The sequence below is a fragment of the Cynocephalus volans genome, chromosome 4 (genome assembly GCF_027409185.1).
Source record: "Cynocephalus volans isolate mCynVol1 chromosome 4, mCynVol1.pri, whole genome shotgun sequence".
Lineage (NCBI taxonomy): Eukaryota > Metazoa > Chordata > Mammalia > Dermoptera > Cynocephalidae > Cynocephalus > Cynocephalus volans.
The window spans coordinates 154,260,602-154,279,115 of NC_084463.1; positions in this window are offsets into that span (position 1 = coordinate 154,260,602).

Sequence of the window (18,514 nt, forward strand, 5' to 3'; positions counted from 1 at the left end):
CCCTCAAGGTCCACGCCCCCACCCCATCCATGTTGCTGAGTTGTGAGGTGCAGTGAATCATTCCATGACCCATCCTGTGACCATATTCAGCAGTGTTTGGGACTCCATGTCTTCAATTGTTTATTAGTTTTTATTACATCTTTGGGTAGAGTTTTTGAGTTATTGCAGTTCAATATCCTTCTGTGTATGTACAATTGGTGTTATTGTTAACTCATTCCGTTTAAATAGTATAGGAAGGATAAATCATCTGTTAGTGCTTTTGCCAAGTGACTTCAATGAGCTTTCTGTATTTAAAAATAATAAATAAATAAATAAGCTGCCATGGAATAGCACCCCACAATAAACTTACACTTCCAGTTGATGGTGCTGAGCTATTTGTGAATCTATGATAATGTGCCTGGATCCGAGGCCCTTGAATTACCTTTCAGCAAAATCTCTCAGTGACTCACCTAAAAGTTCTGAGAAAGATTTCCTTTCCTGTGATCCAACTCCTCTTAATTTGTGGTGTATCCAGGGGCTCAGAAATGGCCAATGGATATTTCAGTTCAGGTTTCTGAGAGAATTTCACTCTATCAGTATTCTTAGAGGAGAACACAGTCTACTGTTTGCAATATTTGACTCACTGATCTCCTTCAAAAATCATCCAGATGTGGAAGAAGAGGGATTTAAATGCTTATAAGCCTTCTCCATCACATCTAAGAGAGGACTTGAGAGCACAATCCACAACAAAGAAGGGACAATTAAAACCATGCAAGCTGTAAATAACCTCCCTCCTGGGTGATAGAGAGGAGACCAACTCCATTAATTGGTCCCTTAACTAGGCTCCAAGATCTCTTTGAGGTTGTTAATATTTGGAGACATTTTGATATCAAGGAAACCTCTTTTCACCTTGGGAGAATCATGGGGCTGATAAAGAGGTTGTTTCAACCTTGTTATCTATAAAATAAATTATGTAACCTTGGCATGGAAATAATCCTCAGAGACCTCTGTCTGGGAAAAACACCAGGAAGTAGCAAACTCTTGGCAACTCTGCATCAGACATTCTGCAGCAGATGGGCTCTCAATTCTCTACTTTCTTATTCTGGATTTTATTTTATTTTATTACTTTTAGATGGGATTCCATGAACGAATCATGTTGAGAAAGTCTTTGCAGGGATTTGGACTAGGGTGGAAGAAACATAAACAGATCTCTTATCCTCTCTCATGGCTCCAGCTGCTTGGTTTAAAGGAATAAAAGAGCAGGAGAGACAGAAGGAGAGACTGATGATATATAAAGCAGGGCAGAGGCACAAAGGAAAAGAGGAAAAACTGGGCAAAGTGTGTAGGAAACTTTGAAAAAGTTAAAATTATTCAATCTCACCAAAACAAACAAAAAGAAGGAACCGTTCCACCTCCCTCAACTTTACCTCAATACCTTCTTTCTCCAGATTGAACAGGATGAGAAACAATTCTAATTTTGCAGCCCAAGACACTAACAGGGATGAAGCCCATGTCCTGTGGTCCTACAAAGCTTGGATTTTCTCCTAGAGAAATAGTGGACACTACGTGTAAAGAAAATCTTAAGGAAATTACCACAAGAATAAATTTGTTATCTAACAGCTCTGTAGATTGGAAGTTTGATGCAGGCCTTCCTTGCCTAAAATCACTGAAATATCTTTACTGTTATAACTGTTATATTTTGTTTTGCTTCTGCAGTGTTTGAAATGCATTTTTATGTTTGGGTGGCATTTATTATTTGTTCTATTTATTTTTTTTACTGTTGAAGTTATGCTCAGTACTCTTCAGCTCACGTCATTAAGTGCTCTTGAATCTATAGTAGAGGAGATCTGAAGAGAATCAAGGCTTCTCCTCACTTACTTCCTGAGAAGACCCTTTAAACCAATATCATGAGTACAATGACACTGAAAATATCTCACATTTCCAGCATTTCAGACCACACTGGAATAAAATTAGAAATTAACAAACAAAACTTTGGAAAATGTACAAATTCATGTAAATTAAAAAACATATTCCTGAATGACAAATGGGTCAAAGAAGAAATAAAGCAGGAAGTAAAAAAAAAAATCTTGAAACAAATGAAAATGCAAGCAAAAAACAAAAAAATGAAATATAAAAAATGAAAATAGAAGAAAAATCAATAGTAACAGGGAAATTTAAGGCAGTAAGTTCTTACATCAATAGAGTAGAAAGCCTTCGAATAAACAACCTAATATTATACTTAAAGGAAGTGGAAAAACAAGAACAATCCAATCTCCAAACTAGTAGATGGAAAGATAGATTTAATATTGAAGCAGAACTAAATAAAATAGAGACCAAAAGAATGATGCAAAAAATGAACAAAATAAAAAATTGTTTTCTGAGAAGATAAACAAAATAGACATCCATTCACAGCCCAAGACACTAGCAGGAATTAAGCCCAGGTCCTGTGGTCTATCTAACTAACTAAAAAAAAAAAAGAAAGAAGACCCAAATAACAAAAAATCTGAAATGGAAATGTACACAGTACATCTGATACAATAGAAATACAGAGAACCATTAGAGATTATTATGAATAACTATCCACCAACAAATTGGAAAATCTGGAGGAAATAGATAAATTTCTGGACACATACAAACTACCAAGTCTGAACTCAAAGAAACAGAAAACCTGAACAGACTACTAATGAGCGGCAAGTTTAAAGCAGTAATCAACAGTCTCCCAGTGAAGTGAAAACAGGACCAGACGGCTTCACTGATGCATTGTACTAAACCTTTAAGGAGGAATTAACACCAATAATATTCAAACTATTCCAAAAACTTGAAACAAAGGCCACTCTCCCAAAATCATTCTATGAGGTGAGCATCACCCTGATACCAAAATTAGACAAAGACATAATAAAAAGCTATAAGCCAATATCCTTAGTGAATGTGATGCAAAAATCCTCAATAAAATATTAGAAAACAGAGTACAACAGCACATCAGAAAGATCAGAGATGCAGAGATGGTTGGACACATGCAAATCAATAAATGTGATACACCACATCAACAAAATCAAGGACATCTCAATAGACACAGAAAAAGCATTTGACATAATTCAGCATCCTTTCATAATAAAGTCTCTCAACAAATTAGGTACGCAAGGAGGGTATTTCAACACAGTATAAGCCATGCATGACAAACCCGCCACCAACATCATCCTGAATGGGGAAAAGCAGAAAAGTTTTCCTTTAATCACAGGAATATGTCAAGAATGCCTATTCTCACCACTCCTTTCAACATAGTACTGGAAGTATTTTCCAAGGCTATCAGGCAAAAGAAAGAAACAAAAGGTATCCAAATAGGAAAAGACATAGTCAAATTGTCCCTGTTTTCAGATGACATGATCCTATATATGCAAAACCCTACACACTCTACCAAAAAACTCCTAGAACTGATAAACAAATCCATTAAAGTTGCAAGATGCAAAATCAATATGCAAAAATCAGTAGCATTTTCATATACAAACAACAAACAAGCAGAAAATGAAATCAGGAATGCAAGCCCATTTTTAATAGGTACTTAAAGAATAAGGTACCTAGGAACCAATTTAACAAAGGAGGTGAAAGATTGCTACAATGAAAACTAAAAAAGAAATAAAAGATTCTTCTAATTTAATTATTTTAATGCTGATAGCAATTAAAGAGGACACCCAGAGATGGAAAGACATTACTTTTTCATGGGTTGGAAGAATTAATGTTGTGAAAATGTCCATACTACTCAAAGTGATCTACATATTGAATGCAAAAAAATCTAAAATTCATTGGAACAAAAATAGACCCCAAATAGCCAAAGGAATACTGAGCAAAAAATAAACAAATAAAATAAAGCCAGAGGCATTGAACTTCCTGACTTTAAAGTATGCTACAATGCTATAGTAACCAAAACAGCATGTTGCTGGCATATAAACAGAAATATTGACCAATGGAATACAACAGAGAACCAAGAAATCAACGCATTTACTTACAGCCAACTCATCTTCAAGAAAGGCACCAAGAACATACATTGGGGAAAGGACAAACTCTTCAGCAAATAGATGTGTAGAAGAATGAAATTAGACCTGTACATCTTGACATGTACCAAAATTAACTAGAATGCTTTAAAGACTTAAATACAAGACCTGTAACTATGATACTCCTAGAAGAAAATGTAGGGGAAACACTTCAGGATATAAGACTGGGCAAAGACTTTATGAAAGAAACACCAAAAGCACAAGCAACAAAAGAAGAAAAAAAAGAAGCTTTGGCCCAGCAAAGGGAAGTCCAGCCATACTAGAAATGTTTAGAAGAGTCCTACACATAGAGCAGTAAGAATGATAACCATCATAATAAAAAAATCTAAAATATAAAACCTATTGGGAAAATTATACACAAAACTGAAAAGATAAAAATCAAAACTTATCATTACAGAAAGCCACCAAACTGTAAGGATAAACAAAAAGAGAATTAGAAAGGGACAAAGGACACATCAAATAATCAGAAAACAATAAACAAAATGACTGGAGTAAAACCTCACATATTAATAATAACCTTCACTGAGAATGGATTAAATACCCCTGTTAAATGACACAAACTGGCTGCATGTATTACAAAACATGACCCAGCCATATGCTGCCTACAAAAAACACAGCTAAACTATGAAAACCTACATACACTGAAAGTAAAGGCATAGAAAATGATGTCCCACAGCAATGGAAAAAAAGTGAGATGATCAGCTATACTTACACACCTAAATCAAAATCTGTACAAAGAGAAGATGAGGGACATTATATAATGATAAAAGGATCAATACAACTATAGGATATAACAAATGTATATCCACCTGACATTGGACCACACAGATATATAAAGGAAGCTTTATCAGATCTAAAAGGAAACACTCCACTCTCAGCATTGAACCCATCATCTATATAGAAAGTCAACAACAAAAGATCAGATTTAACTGACATCATAGACCAGATGGATCTAACAGACGTTTACAGAAAATTTCATCTAACAGCTTCAGAAAACACAATCTTCTCATCATCACATGGAACATTCTCCAGGACTGACCATAGGCTAGGCCACAATACTAGTCTCAACAAGTTCAACAACCATGAAATCATGTCAAGTATTTTTACTGACCACAAGTGAACAAAACTAGAAATCCATAATATGAGGAACTTTCAAAACTACACAAATGTACAAAAATGAAACAAAATGATCCTGAACATTACCCCAATTACCCTGATATCAAAAATAGACAAGGACACAACAACAACGGTAAACTACAGGACAGCATCCCTGATGAAATAGATGTAAATATCGTCAGTAAAAGGCTAGGAAACCAAATCCAACAGCATATCAAAATATTAAATATCATGATCAAGTGGGATTTATCTCAGAGATGCACGAAATTTTCAACATATGCAAATCAATAAGCCTTATACAACAACTCAACATAATGAAAGAAAAAACTTGGTAGACACAGAAAAAGTTTTGATAAAATTCAACATCCCTTATAATAAAAACTCTCAACAAATTAGTTATATAAGAAAAGTATCTTGACATAAGAAAGGCTACATATGACAAACCACAGCTAATATGATACTACACATGGAAAACTTGAACTCTTTCACGTTAGAACTGTAACAAGACAAGGATGTCTACTCTCACCACTTTATTTCAACATAGTATTGGAAGTCCAAGCTAGAGCAATTTGGCAAGAGAAAGAAATAAAGTGCATTCAGATTGGAAAAGAAGAAGTCAAACTGTCCCTGTTTGAGGATAACATGATTTTATATACAGGAAAATCAAAAGACTCTACCAAAAAACTCTTAGAATTGATAAAGATCTTCAATAAAGTTAAAGAATACAAAATCAACATATAAAAAAGAGTAGCATGTCTATACACCAATAACAAACTTGCAGAAAAAGAAATCAAGAAAGCAATACAATTTACAAGAGCAACAAAAAACATAAAACTTCTGAGAAAAAATTTAAGCAAATTGTTAAAAGATCTCTACCAGGAAAACTCTAAAACACTGATCAAAGAAATTAAAGAAGACACAAAAAATGGAAAGTCATCCATGCTTCCAGACTGGAAGAAACAATATTTTCAAAATGACCAAAGTACCCAAAACAATCTATGGATTCAAATAAATTCCCATCCAACAACTAATGACATGCTTCACAGAAAGAGAAAATGAAATTCTAAAAGGTATATGTAGTAACAGAAGACCCCAAATAGCAAAAGAAATTTTGAGCATAATAACAAAATGTGTGGCATCTCACTCTATGACTTCAAATATATCACAAAGCTATTATAATCAGGTAATCAAAAGAGCATGTCACTGGCACAAATAGAAACATAGTACAAAGGAACAGAATACAGAATCCAGAAATAAATCCACATACCTACAGACAAATCATTTTCAAAGAAGTCAAGAACATACATTGAAAAAATAACAACTTTTTCAATAAATGGTGATGCATAAACTGGATATCCATATGCAGAAGAATGAAATTAGACCCCCATCTCTCACCATATACAAAAATCAGCTCAAAATGAATTAAGGACCTAATGTAAGAATTGAAACTATAATACTTCAAGAAGAAGACAGACTGAAAAACACATGGGAAATGCTTCATGACATGGGACTGTCCAAAGATTTTTATGAATAAGATCTCAAAAGCACAAGTGACAAAAGCAAATATAGACAAAAGAGATTATATCAGACTAAAAGATTTGATATAACCCCAAAGGAAACAATCATCAGAGTGAAGAGACAACCTGCAGAATGGGAGAAAATATTTGCAAACTATTCATCCGACAAGGGATAAATATCCAGAATATACAATTCAACTAAATAAGAGTTCAATATTAAAAAAAAAAATCAGTAGTAAGAAAATAATCAGATTTAAAAATGGGCAAATGAACTCAATAGCCATCTCTCAAAAGAAGGCATACAATTGGTGAAGAAGTATATGGAAAAATGCCCAACATTACTAATCATCAAAGGAATGCAAATCAAAACCACAGTGAAATATCATCTCACGCCAGATAGAATGGATATTTCCAAAAAGATGAAAAATGACTCATGCTGGCGAGAATGTGAAGAAAAGGGAACTCACATATTGGTGGGGATGTAAATTAGTACAGCCATTATGGAAAACGTTTTGGAGATTTCTCAAAAAACAAATGCAAATAGAACTGATATAGAGTGGGAGGAGGAGGAGAGGTTTCAGTAATTGGCCACAATAATCAACCACATTGTATTTTGACAAAGTAAAGTAAAGTAAAAAGTAAAGTAAAGTAAAAAGTAAAATAAAGTAAAATAAAATAAAATAATAAAATAAAATAAAATATAAATAAATAAAATAAATAAAATAACTGACATACGATCCAGTAATCTCACTCCTGGGTATATATCTAAATGAAAGTAAATCTACATGTCGTAGGGATGCCTGCACTCCCACATTTATCATTGTTTTATTCAAAATAACCAAGATATGGAACCAACAAAATATTGATCACTAGATGATTGAATAAAGAAAATGTGGTGTATATATACATATACACACAGTGGAATCTACTCATCCATAAAAAAACAAAGAGATTCTGGCATTTGCAGCAACATGGATGAGGTTGGAGAAAATTGTGTTAAGTGAAATAGACCAGGCACAGAAAAAGAATACTACATGTTCTCTTTACATGTGGAAGCTACGTAAGTTGATCTCATAGAAATAGAGAGTAGGAAGGTGGTTACCAGAGACTGGGGAGAATAGAACAAAGGGGGAGTTGGAGAGATGTTGTTTAATGGGCACAAAATTGTAGTTAGACAGGAAGAATAAGATCGAGTATTCTATAGCAATTTAGGGAGACTAGAGTCAACAACAAATTGTTGTATAACTGTCAGTAGCTAGTAGAGAGGTTTTTGAATGTTTCCAGAACAAAGACGTGACCAATGTTGAGGTGTTGGATATGATAATAGACCTTAGTGAACCTTTCTCCAAAGAAGACATACATCCCTGCACTAGCAGGCATCGAAATAAATAAAAAAAAAAAAAAAGCCACAAAAAACAAAGAAGATATATAAGTGACCAACAGGTACACGAAAATATTCTCAATATCATTAACCATTAGAAAAATGCAAATGAAAACCACAATGAGATACTACTTCACTCCAGTTAGAATGGCTATTATCAAGAAGACAGAAAATAACAAATGCCGGAGAGGATGTGGAGAAAGGGGAACTCTTATCCTCTGTAGGTGGGAATGTAAATTGGTACAGTAATTTTGGAGAACAGTATGAAGTTTCTCAAAAAATTAAAAATAGAACTGCCATATGATACAGCAATCCCAGTAACGGTTATACATCCAAGAGAAAGAAAATCAGTTTGTCAACAAGATATTTTTGTACCCATGTTTACTGCTGTAATACTTACAATATGGATTCAACCTAAATGCCCATCAAGGAATGTGTAAAAAACAAAATGTGTTTCTCATTCCTTGTGATTTAACATTAGGTTGTTTATTTGAAGTCTTTCTTTTCTTTTGATGTAAACACTTATTGCAATACACTTCCCTCTTAGTTCTGTTTTTGCAGTATCGTATAGGTTTTGGTAAGTTGTACTTGTATTTCCATTTGTTTCAAGGATTTTTTATAATTTCCTGCTTTATTTCTTCTTTAACCCTCTAGTCATTCAGGAGCATGCTGTTTAATTTTGATGAATTTGTGTAGCTTCCATAGTTTTATAAGTTGTTAATTTCCAATTGTATCCCATTGTGGTTGAAAATATACTTGATATGATTTTAATCTTTTTAAATTTGTCGAGACCTAAGTTGTGACCTAACTTGTGGTCTATCCTGGAGAATGACCGTGTGCTGATGAGAAGAATGTATATTCTGTTGTTGTTGGATGAAATGTTCTGTATGTGTCTGTCAAGTCCATTTGGTCTAAGGCATTGTTTAAATCCAATACTTCTCTACTGATTCTTTGTCTAGATGATCTGTCCAATGCCAAGAGTGGCAAGTTAAAGTCCCTAACTATTACTTCATTGGTCTATTGCCCCCTTAGACACAATAACAGTTGCTTTAGATATCTAGGTGCTCAATGTTGGGTGTATATATATTTATGATTGTTATTTCTTCTCAGTCCATTGATCCTTTTCTCATTATATAATCTCCAGCTTTGTCTCTTTTTATAGTTCTTAGTTTGAAGTCTATTTTATCTGATATAAGTATGTCAACTCCTGCTCAATTTTGGTTTCTGTTTGCATGAAATGTCTTCTTCCATCCCTTCACTGTTAGTCTATGTGTGTCTTTACTGGTGAAATAAGTTTCTTGCAGACACCACATAATTGGGTCTAGTGTTTTAGTTCATCAGCCTGTCTGTCTTTTAAGTGGGAAATTTAGTCCATTTACACTCAGGATTGCTAAAAGTTATTGCCTTATTCCTGCCATTTTATCTATGGTTGTTTTATTACTTTTATGATCTTTTCTTTGCACACCATAAATATGTATCAATTAAAATTAAAAAAGGTTCTGTAAAGATACTTTTAAAATGTGATATATACACGATGGAATTCTATTCAGCCATAAAAAAGAAATCTTATTTGTGACAACATGGATGAGCCTGGAAGACATGATGTTCAGTGAAATATTCCAGGCACAGAAAGACAAATACTGCATGATCTCACTCATATGTTGAATCAAAAACATTATATTGCACCCCATAAGTATGTATAATTGCAATGTGTCAATTAAAATAAAAAATAATAATAATCTCATAGAAGCTGAGAGAATGGTGGTTACTAGAGAGTGGGAAGAACAGGGGGAGAGAAGTGGGTGATGGAGACAGGATGGTCAATGAGTACAATATTACAGTTAGATAGAAGGAAGTCCTGGTATTCTATTGTATGGTAGGGTGACTGCAGTTAGCAGCAATGCATTGTATGTTTCCAACAGCTACAAGAGAAGATTTTGAGTGTTCTCAAAATACAGAAATAATAAATATACGGGTGGCAGATATGCTAATCGCCATAATTTGATCATTATACATTGCACACACGTACTGAAACATCACATTGAACCCCAAAATACAAGTATGTTCAGTTATTATCTGCAGATAAATAAATAAATTAACAGCACCTTACAACCTTATCAAAAAAGATTATACTTGTTCTTGCCACTGGGTGAAGAAATGAGTAAATATGGGAGGAAACAGATATGATAAAAGTTTTCACTATACTAACCATTTTACTATATATATTTTTCTTATAACATCATGTCATATACCTTAACTATACAAGATTCATTTTAAAAGAGATTACAAAATACTTCTCAGAGTGTGTAGTTTGCATCATGCATTCTAATTATTAATAGTAGATATAGTTTATGCATTCTAACGTGAAGATCTTTCAACATATTACACTGCACTCTTAATTTTTAATTAAAATGCTTCATTCAAAAAATATTTAAGGTCATTCACACAAACATTCTTTGGTTTTGTTGGGGGGCGGTAGGTAGTGGTGTGGGGGAAAGGAGCTCATATATCCTGACAATACTAGAGATACAGAGATGTCTTGGACAAGGTCCTAATTTTGGTTTGATCTGATTCAGCCAATTTTACTTCTAGGGAGAAAGGAGGTTGGGGGACCAATGAGTTAATTATTTAATGTAACTCTTGTTAATAGGTGAGTACTTACATGTCTAACTTATAAGAACTATAGTAATTTGAGGCTTTAAAATAATAGCTTCTTGAACAGTTTTGAAGAATAACACCAAAAGTATGGATTTGGGCACAGTCGCTGACCAGTAAAGGGAATAGTTTTGGCGAATGAGAACCATTTGTGTTCCACACATCACACTTAGTGAGATTAAAGGTGGTTGTTGGCTACACTGGGAAGAGCACGGCAGGCCTCCAAGTGCCCAAGTGTTCCATCAGTAAAATGGAGAAAATGTCTCACCTGCCAACCTCACATGCAGGCAGAAAAAACCCAAATCTATGAGATGTAACTTGCATGAAGTGTAAAGTGTTGCATAAATGCTAATGTAATATATATAAAATTCAGTCCATAAACTTTGGTCTGGAGAAATACCTTTGTATAAATTTTTTAATTCTCTTGGTTGGATGTTAAGTGTCTATGGCAACCCTAGGTCTTGTGGCTCTGCTGCTCCCTGGTGAAAGTGAAGGCCCTGGAATCTCTGGGACCTGAATCCCGCCTCCCTGGACACTAGACAGCCATAAATTCTGGGGTGAACGCTCAGCATGATCTCTGTGAAGCTACCACAAAGCATGGTTCAGGCCCACCTATGACCGCAAATTGCTGACTTCGACTCCTTTCTTATGTCTGGGAATCTCCTCAGCTCTTGACCTTAAAAGTGCCTCCTTCCTTCTACCATTTTTTTCTCCCATCTCCTCTTCATAATTCACTTTATTCTATAGGCTCTTGGGGTGAGGTTGAAGGAACAAGATTATTTGGGAGCAAACCCAGACAATTACTGCCCAGCCCCCACTGTGTGTCTCTCACTCTTACATTCTCTTCTATTTTCCTCTTCTCTTTCTTTCTCTCACTCATTCCCTTTCTGTGTCTCTGTCTGGGACCATAATTAGAAAGTGTTATTTGGACAATTATTTTTAATTTTCTTATATTTCATTTTATGCATTATTTTTATTTTTATTGGAATATCAATAAGTGCTTAACTATGAAAAACAAAGAAAATCAGTGAAGAACAGAACAGTCTCTGTACCCCCCTATATTCTGTCCATTATTTACAAAGTGATATTTCAGTATATGTATACATAAAGATGGGGAAAACATATACATATGTTCATAAACATAGAGAAAATGCTTCATGATATTGATATGGGCAAGGATTTTTCAAATAACACCTCAAAAGGACAAGAAACAAAAGCAAAAACAGACACATGGGATTACACCAAACTAAAAAGCTTCTGCAAAGCAAAGGAAACAATCCACAAAGTGAGGAGACGACCTACAGAATGAGAGAAAGTATTTGCAAACTATGCATCTGACAATAAGTCAATATCCAGAATATGTAATGAATTCAAACAACTCAATAGCAAAAATAATAATAATAATAAAACACAAAAAATCTGATTGAAAAATAGGCAAAATATGTAAATCTACATTTTCAGTAGAAGACATAGAAAAGATCAATGGTATATGAAAATATGCTCAATATGCTAATCATCAGGGAAACATAAATCAAAATCATAATGAACAGGAGGAAACATTCCTAGGGCTACAAATTGAAGTTGAGGGGATGGGGGAGGGAGGTTGGGGGATAACTGGAAGGGGATGAAGGGTACAAAAGCAATTCTGGTAATGGATATGTCCTCAATATGAATTTGGCTCCCACATCATGGGAAGGAGGGAGGACAATCAGATGTGTATCTCATGAATATTCTAAATAAATAAATAAATAAATAATCATAATGAAGTTTCAAGTCACTCCACTTACAATGGCTATTATGAAAAAGACAACAAATGCTGGAGAGGTTGTGGAGAAAATGGAACTCATAAGCTTTTGGTTGAAATGTATATTAGTACAGCCATTATGGAAAACAGTATGAGGTTTCTCGAACAACTACAGGTACAACTACCATACAGTCCAGTAATTCCACTTCTGGGTATATACCCCAAACGATGGAAATCATTAATTGAAGAGATACCTGCACTCCCACGTTCAGCACAGCTCCATTTACAACAGCGAAGGTATGGAACCAACAAAAATGTCCATCGACAAAGAGCTGCATAAGAAAAATGTGGTGTATACGCAGAATGAAATGCTACTCATCCATAAAAGAGTGAAATCCTGTATTTTGCATAACACAGATGGAACTAGAGATCTTTAGATTAAGGGAAATAATCCAGGTACAGAAAGACAAATACTGCATGATCTCATTCATTTGTGGAATCTAAAAATTAATAAAAAAGAAAAAATTAAGTTCATAGAAGTCAAGAGTTGAATGGTGTTTACCAGAAGGTAGGAAAGGGAGGAGCAAAGGGAGGATGGGAAAAGGATGGTCGATGGGTACAAAATTACGATTATATAGAAGAAACATGTTCTAGTGTTCCCTTACACAGGAGGGTGACTATACTCACAGTCAACAACAGTACCAGTCATCTTCAAAATGTCACGGAGTCACTCATATTACCTTTCAGTTCCATTTTCCATGAACTTTTGAAGTACCCACATATAGTATGCATTTCAAATAACATGAAGAAAAGAATATGAATGTTTTCACCACAAAGAAATGATAAATCTGGGGTAATGGACATGCCAACTACCGTAATTTGATTATTACACGTTGTATGCACGTGTAGAAACATCACACTGTACCTCATAAAAATGAATCATTATTATGACAGCTAAAAATAAACACAAATGAAAAATAACTAAAATGAAAAAAGGCCTCTACAAAAAATGTATTTTTAATATTTATGTAATTTAAGTTTAAACATTTTTTTTTTTACTTTTTATGGGAATGTAAATAAATGCTTAACAACTAAAATTAAGTAAAAGAAATAAGAAATAGATGAACAAAGGAACAGGCTGTATAGCACTCGAGGTTCTTGTCATTTTTAAAAAATGTACTTGTAGTTTATTTTTAATGGAAAATCGTATTTATGGGGTACAAAGTGGTATTTTGACAGACCTATCTACCATAGAAACATCAAGTCAGAGCAATCAGCATATCCATCACCTCAAATATTTGTTATTTCTTTGTGGTAAGAACATTTAAAATCCTCTCTTTTAGTTATTTTGAAATATACAATACATGATTATTAACTGCAGGCACCTTGCTGTGCAGTACAGAGCTCATTCTTCCTATTTAACTGTAACTTTGTATCTGTTGCCTAATGTCTTCCCTTTCACCATTCACCCTCCCCTGTTCTCCAGCCTCTGGTAAACATCACTCCACTCCCTACTTCTATGACTTTGCCTTTTTTAGGTTCCACATATAAGTGAGGTCTTACAGTACTTTTGTCTCTTTGTGCCTGGCTTATTTCACTTAACATAATGTCCTCCAGTTTCACGCATGTTTTCATAAATGCCAAATTTTTCTGGTTTTTATTTTTTATTTTTCCTGTGACTGAGTAGTATTCTGTTGTGCATGCATAACACACACACACACACACACACACACACACACACACACACACACACACACACACACACACACACACACACACACACACACACCATGTTTATGGACACATAGATTGATTTCATATCTTCCCTATTGTGAATAATGCTGCAATGAACATGGTCATGCACATGCCCCCCTTGGCATGCTAATTTCATTTACTTTGGATGCATGCCCAGTAGTGGGATTGCTGAATCATAAGGTAATTCTATTTTTAGGTTTTTGTGGAACCTTCATACTGTTCTCCAACATGGCTGTACTAATTTACAACACGATCAACAGTGTTTAAGTCCTCCCTTTTCTCCACATTCTTACCAATATTAGTTATCTTTTATCTTTTTAGTAATAATCAATCTAACAAGTGTGTGGAGTTCTCTTGTGCCTTTAATTTGAATTTCTATAATAATTAGACATGTTAAGCATTTTTTATATATACATCGGTGATTCGTATGTCTTCTTTTGAGAAATGTCTTTTCAAGTTCTCTGCCCATTTTTAAAAGGGTTATCTATTTTCTTGTCACTGAATAGCTTGAGTTCCTTTCATATTGCAACATTAGTCCTTTATCCAATGTATAATTTGTAAATGTTTTTTTTCAATCCATGGATTGTCTCTTCCCTCTGTTGTTCCTTTGCTGTGCAGAAGCTTTTAAATTAAATGCAATCTCATTTGTCTGTTTCAGCTTTTGCTGTTTGTGTTTTTGTGGTCATAACCAAAAAAATCTCTGCCCAGACCAGTGTCATGAAGCTTTTTCCCCTCGGTTTTATAATTTCAGGTCTTGCTTTTAAGTCTGTAATCCATTTTTAGTTGATTTTTATACAAGGGATGAGATGAGTGCATTTTCACTGTTCTTCATTTATTGAAGAGACTGTCTTTTTTCCAGTGTGTGTTCTTGGCACCTTTGTCAAAAAATCAATTGACCATAGACGTTTATTTATTACTGGGCTCTCTATCCTACTCCATTGGTCAATGTGTCTGTTTTTATGCAACTACCATGCTATTTTGATTGCTATAAGTTTATAATTTTCTTGTTTTTCTCTAAGTAATAAACTTAGTTTTAGATGTTTTTGGTTTACAAAGAAATGGAGCAGAAAGTACAGAAATTTCTCTTACCATCATGCTTACCCCGTACCCTACCTCACCCCCCGTTTCTCCTATTATTAACACATTACATTATTGTGGTACATCTGTTCAAATCATGAACCAATAATAACATATTAACTCAATTTTACATTAGCATTCTGTAATATATTTTGAAATCTTTAAGTGCGATACCTTCTGTTTTGTCCATCTTGGTCAAGTTTGTTCTGAATATTTAGCATCTTTTGTGGTTTCATACAAATTTTAGAAGTATGTTTTTCTATTTCTGTGAATAATTACATTTGAATTTTTATACAGATTGCATTAAATCTATAGATTGATATGAATAGCATGAACATTTAGACAGTACTAATTTTTCCAATTCATGAACAGGATATCTTTCCATATATTTGTGTCCTCTTCCATTTTTTCATCAATGTTTTATAGCTTTCAGTATACAGATCTCTTACTTCCTTCATTAAATTTATTAAATATTTAATTTTGTATGCTATTGGAAATGAAATTGTTTTCTTAACTTCTTTTTCGGATAGTTCATTGTTAATGTATAGAATTGCTACTGATTTTTGTAAGCTGATTTTTTTTATCCTGAAAATTTACTGCATTAGTTTATCAGTTCTAATAGTTCACAACAGAATCTTTGGAATTTTCTATCCATAATATCATGTGGTCAGCAATAAGAGACAATTTAACAACATCCTTTCCTATTTGGATGCCTTTTATTTTCTTCTTTTGCCTAATTGCTCTTCCTGGGACTTTCAGTACTATGCCTAACAGAAGTGATAAGAGTGGGCATCTTTGTCTTGTTCCTGATCTTAGAAGAAAGGGCTTCACCATTTCCCCACTGAGTATGTTAGATGTGGGCTTGTCATACATGGCCTTTATTGTGTTGAAGTATGTTCCTTCCATATCTAACATGTTGAGAATTTTGAAAAGATATTGAATGTTGTCTAATACTTTTTCTGCATCTATTGAAATGATCATTTGGTTTTTGCCTTTCATTCTGTTAATGAGTTATACCACATTGATTGTGTGTGTTGAACCAAACTTGCGTCACAGCAATAAATCTGACTTGATCATCGTAAATGATCTTTTAAAATGCTGTTGAATATGGTTTGGTAGAATTATGCTGAGGATTTTCGTGTCTATTTTCACCAATGATATTGGCCTATAGTTTTCCTTTCTTGTATCGTTTTTTGCCTTCGGTATCAAGGGTGATACTGTCTTGTAAAACGAGTTGGAGTATATTCTCTCTTACTCAATTTCTTGGAAGAGTTTGGGAAAAACTGGTATTACTTCTTTAAATGTTTGGTAGAATTCAGTTATGAAACCATCCAGCCTTGGGCTTTTTCTGATGGGAAGCTTTTAATTACTGATTCTATCTTCTTACTCTCCTTTGGATTTCCAGTTTTTTTGTTATGCAGTCTTGGTTAGTGTATTACTCCATTTCCGTTATTTTAACAAAATACTTTAAACTGGGTGATTTATTAAGAAAACAAAATTTATTGATTACACTTTATGAGGCTTGGAAGTCCAAATTCCAGGGAATATATCTGGTGAAGTTCTTGATGATGTTGACACTGACCCAGGGGTCTCACATGGCAGAAAATGGCAGGACAGAGAGAGCAGAGAGCTCCTCATGCCCTCTCCTTTTAAAAGCACTCAGAACCATGGCCATGACCACCATTTTTAAGCCATTCAGTAGGGATGGTTCTCAGCATCTAATCACCTCTTCAGGGCCCACCTTGCAGTTACCATAATAGGATTTCCTACCTTCAACAGTTTTAGCAGTAATTAAGTTTTGGGGAGACATCCAACCCAAGGCAGCAGATTATATATTTCTAGGAATTTTTATGTTTCTCCTAGGTTACCCAATTTATTGGCATATAGTTGTTCATAATTGTTACTTATGATCCTTGTACTTCTGTGTTACCAATTGTAATGTCTTTTCTTTCATTCCTGATATTATTTGAGTCTTCTATTTTCTTAATTAGTCTATTTAAGGGTTTCTCTATGTTGTTTATCTTTTCAAAAAGCCAACACTTAGTTTTGTTAATTTTTTTCTCTTATGTTGTATCTTTCATTGTATTGAGGCTCATATCTCTGGAACTTGGGTCCTGCATCCTGAGAAACACAGGACAGCCATCATTTCTCAGGTCTTGTATGGTGTCTAGAAAGCCACCAAGGAGGATGCTCCAGGCCCGCCTATGTCCAGAAATTGCTGACTTTGTCTTAGCCTCCAGGAACCTGCCAAACCCTTGACTGAAAAGTGTCTCCTTGCTTCCACAATTCTTTCCTCAAATTCCTTTTTCAAAAATTACTTCTGGGCCGACCCCGTGGCTCACTCGAGAGAGCGCGGTGCTGGGAGCACAGCGGCGCTCCCACCGCGGGTTTGGATCCTATATAGGGATGGCCGGTGCGCTCACTGGCTGAGCGCAGTGTGGATGACACCAAGCCAAGGGTTGTGATCCCCTTACTGGTCACAAAAAAAAAAAAAAGCAAAAAAAAACAACAACAAAATTACTTCCTTCTGCAGCATCAAGTGGTGGCATACAAGGAACAACATTATTTAGGAATAAAAACAAAAAGATACTGTCTCATCCTGTTCTCTCTTTCTTTTCTTTTTTTTTCTTGTTTTCATTGGTTTGGAAACATTTAGAAATGATACATCCTCTTGTTAAACTGACACCTTTATCATTATGAAATGACCCTATTTATCTCTGATAATATTGATTGTATTGAAGTCTACTTTAACTGTTATTTTTTTATTGCTTATGAATATTAATAAGATACAGAGCTTATAGTCACACCTTGTGCCCCAGATGTGAAGGGCAGATTCATACAGGCAGCATGCCCATTACCTTTATCTCTTTTTCTGTCTCTCACTCCTCTTCTCTTCTTTTTTTTTTCTCTAATTGTCTCCTTCTTACACACTGATTCTTTGTCTCTGACACAAAAGTTATAAAATGTTTCTTTTAAAACTTTTAAAATAATTATATATTTAATTTTATGCATTATTTTCTTTTTTATTGTAATACAAATAAATATTTAACAGTTAAAAATAAATTTAAAATATTGGTGAAGAAGAAAACAGGTTGTGTTGCGTCTTTGGTTCTCATCATTTCTCTCCATGTAGTATGTGCCATCATCTCTGTTTTCAAAAATATAATCACCTTTAGAATTTAATTAATCTTGGTTATAATAAAAAAAATCAGGCTTTTGAAGTGGCATTTAATGTTGGTTT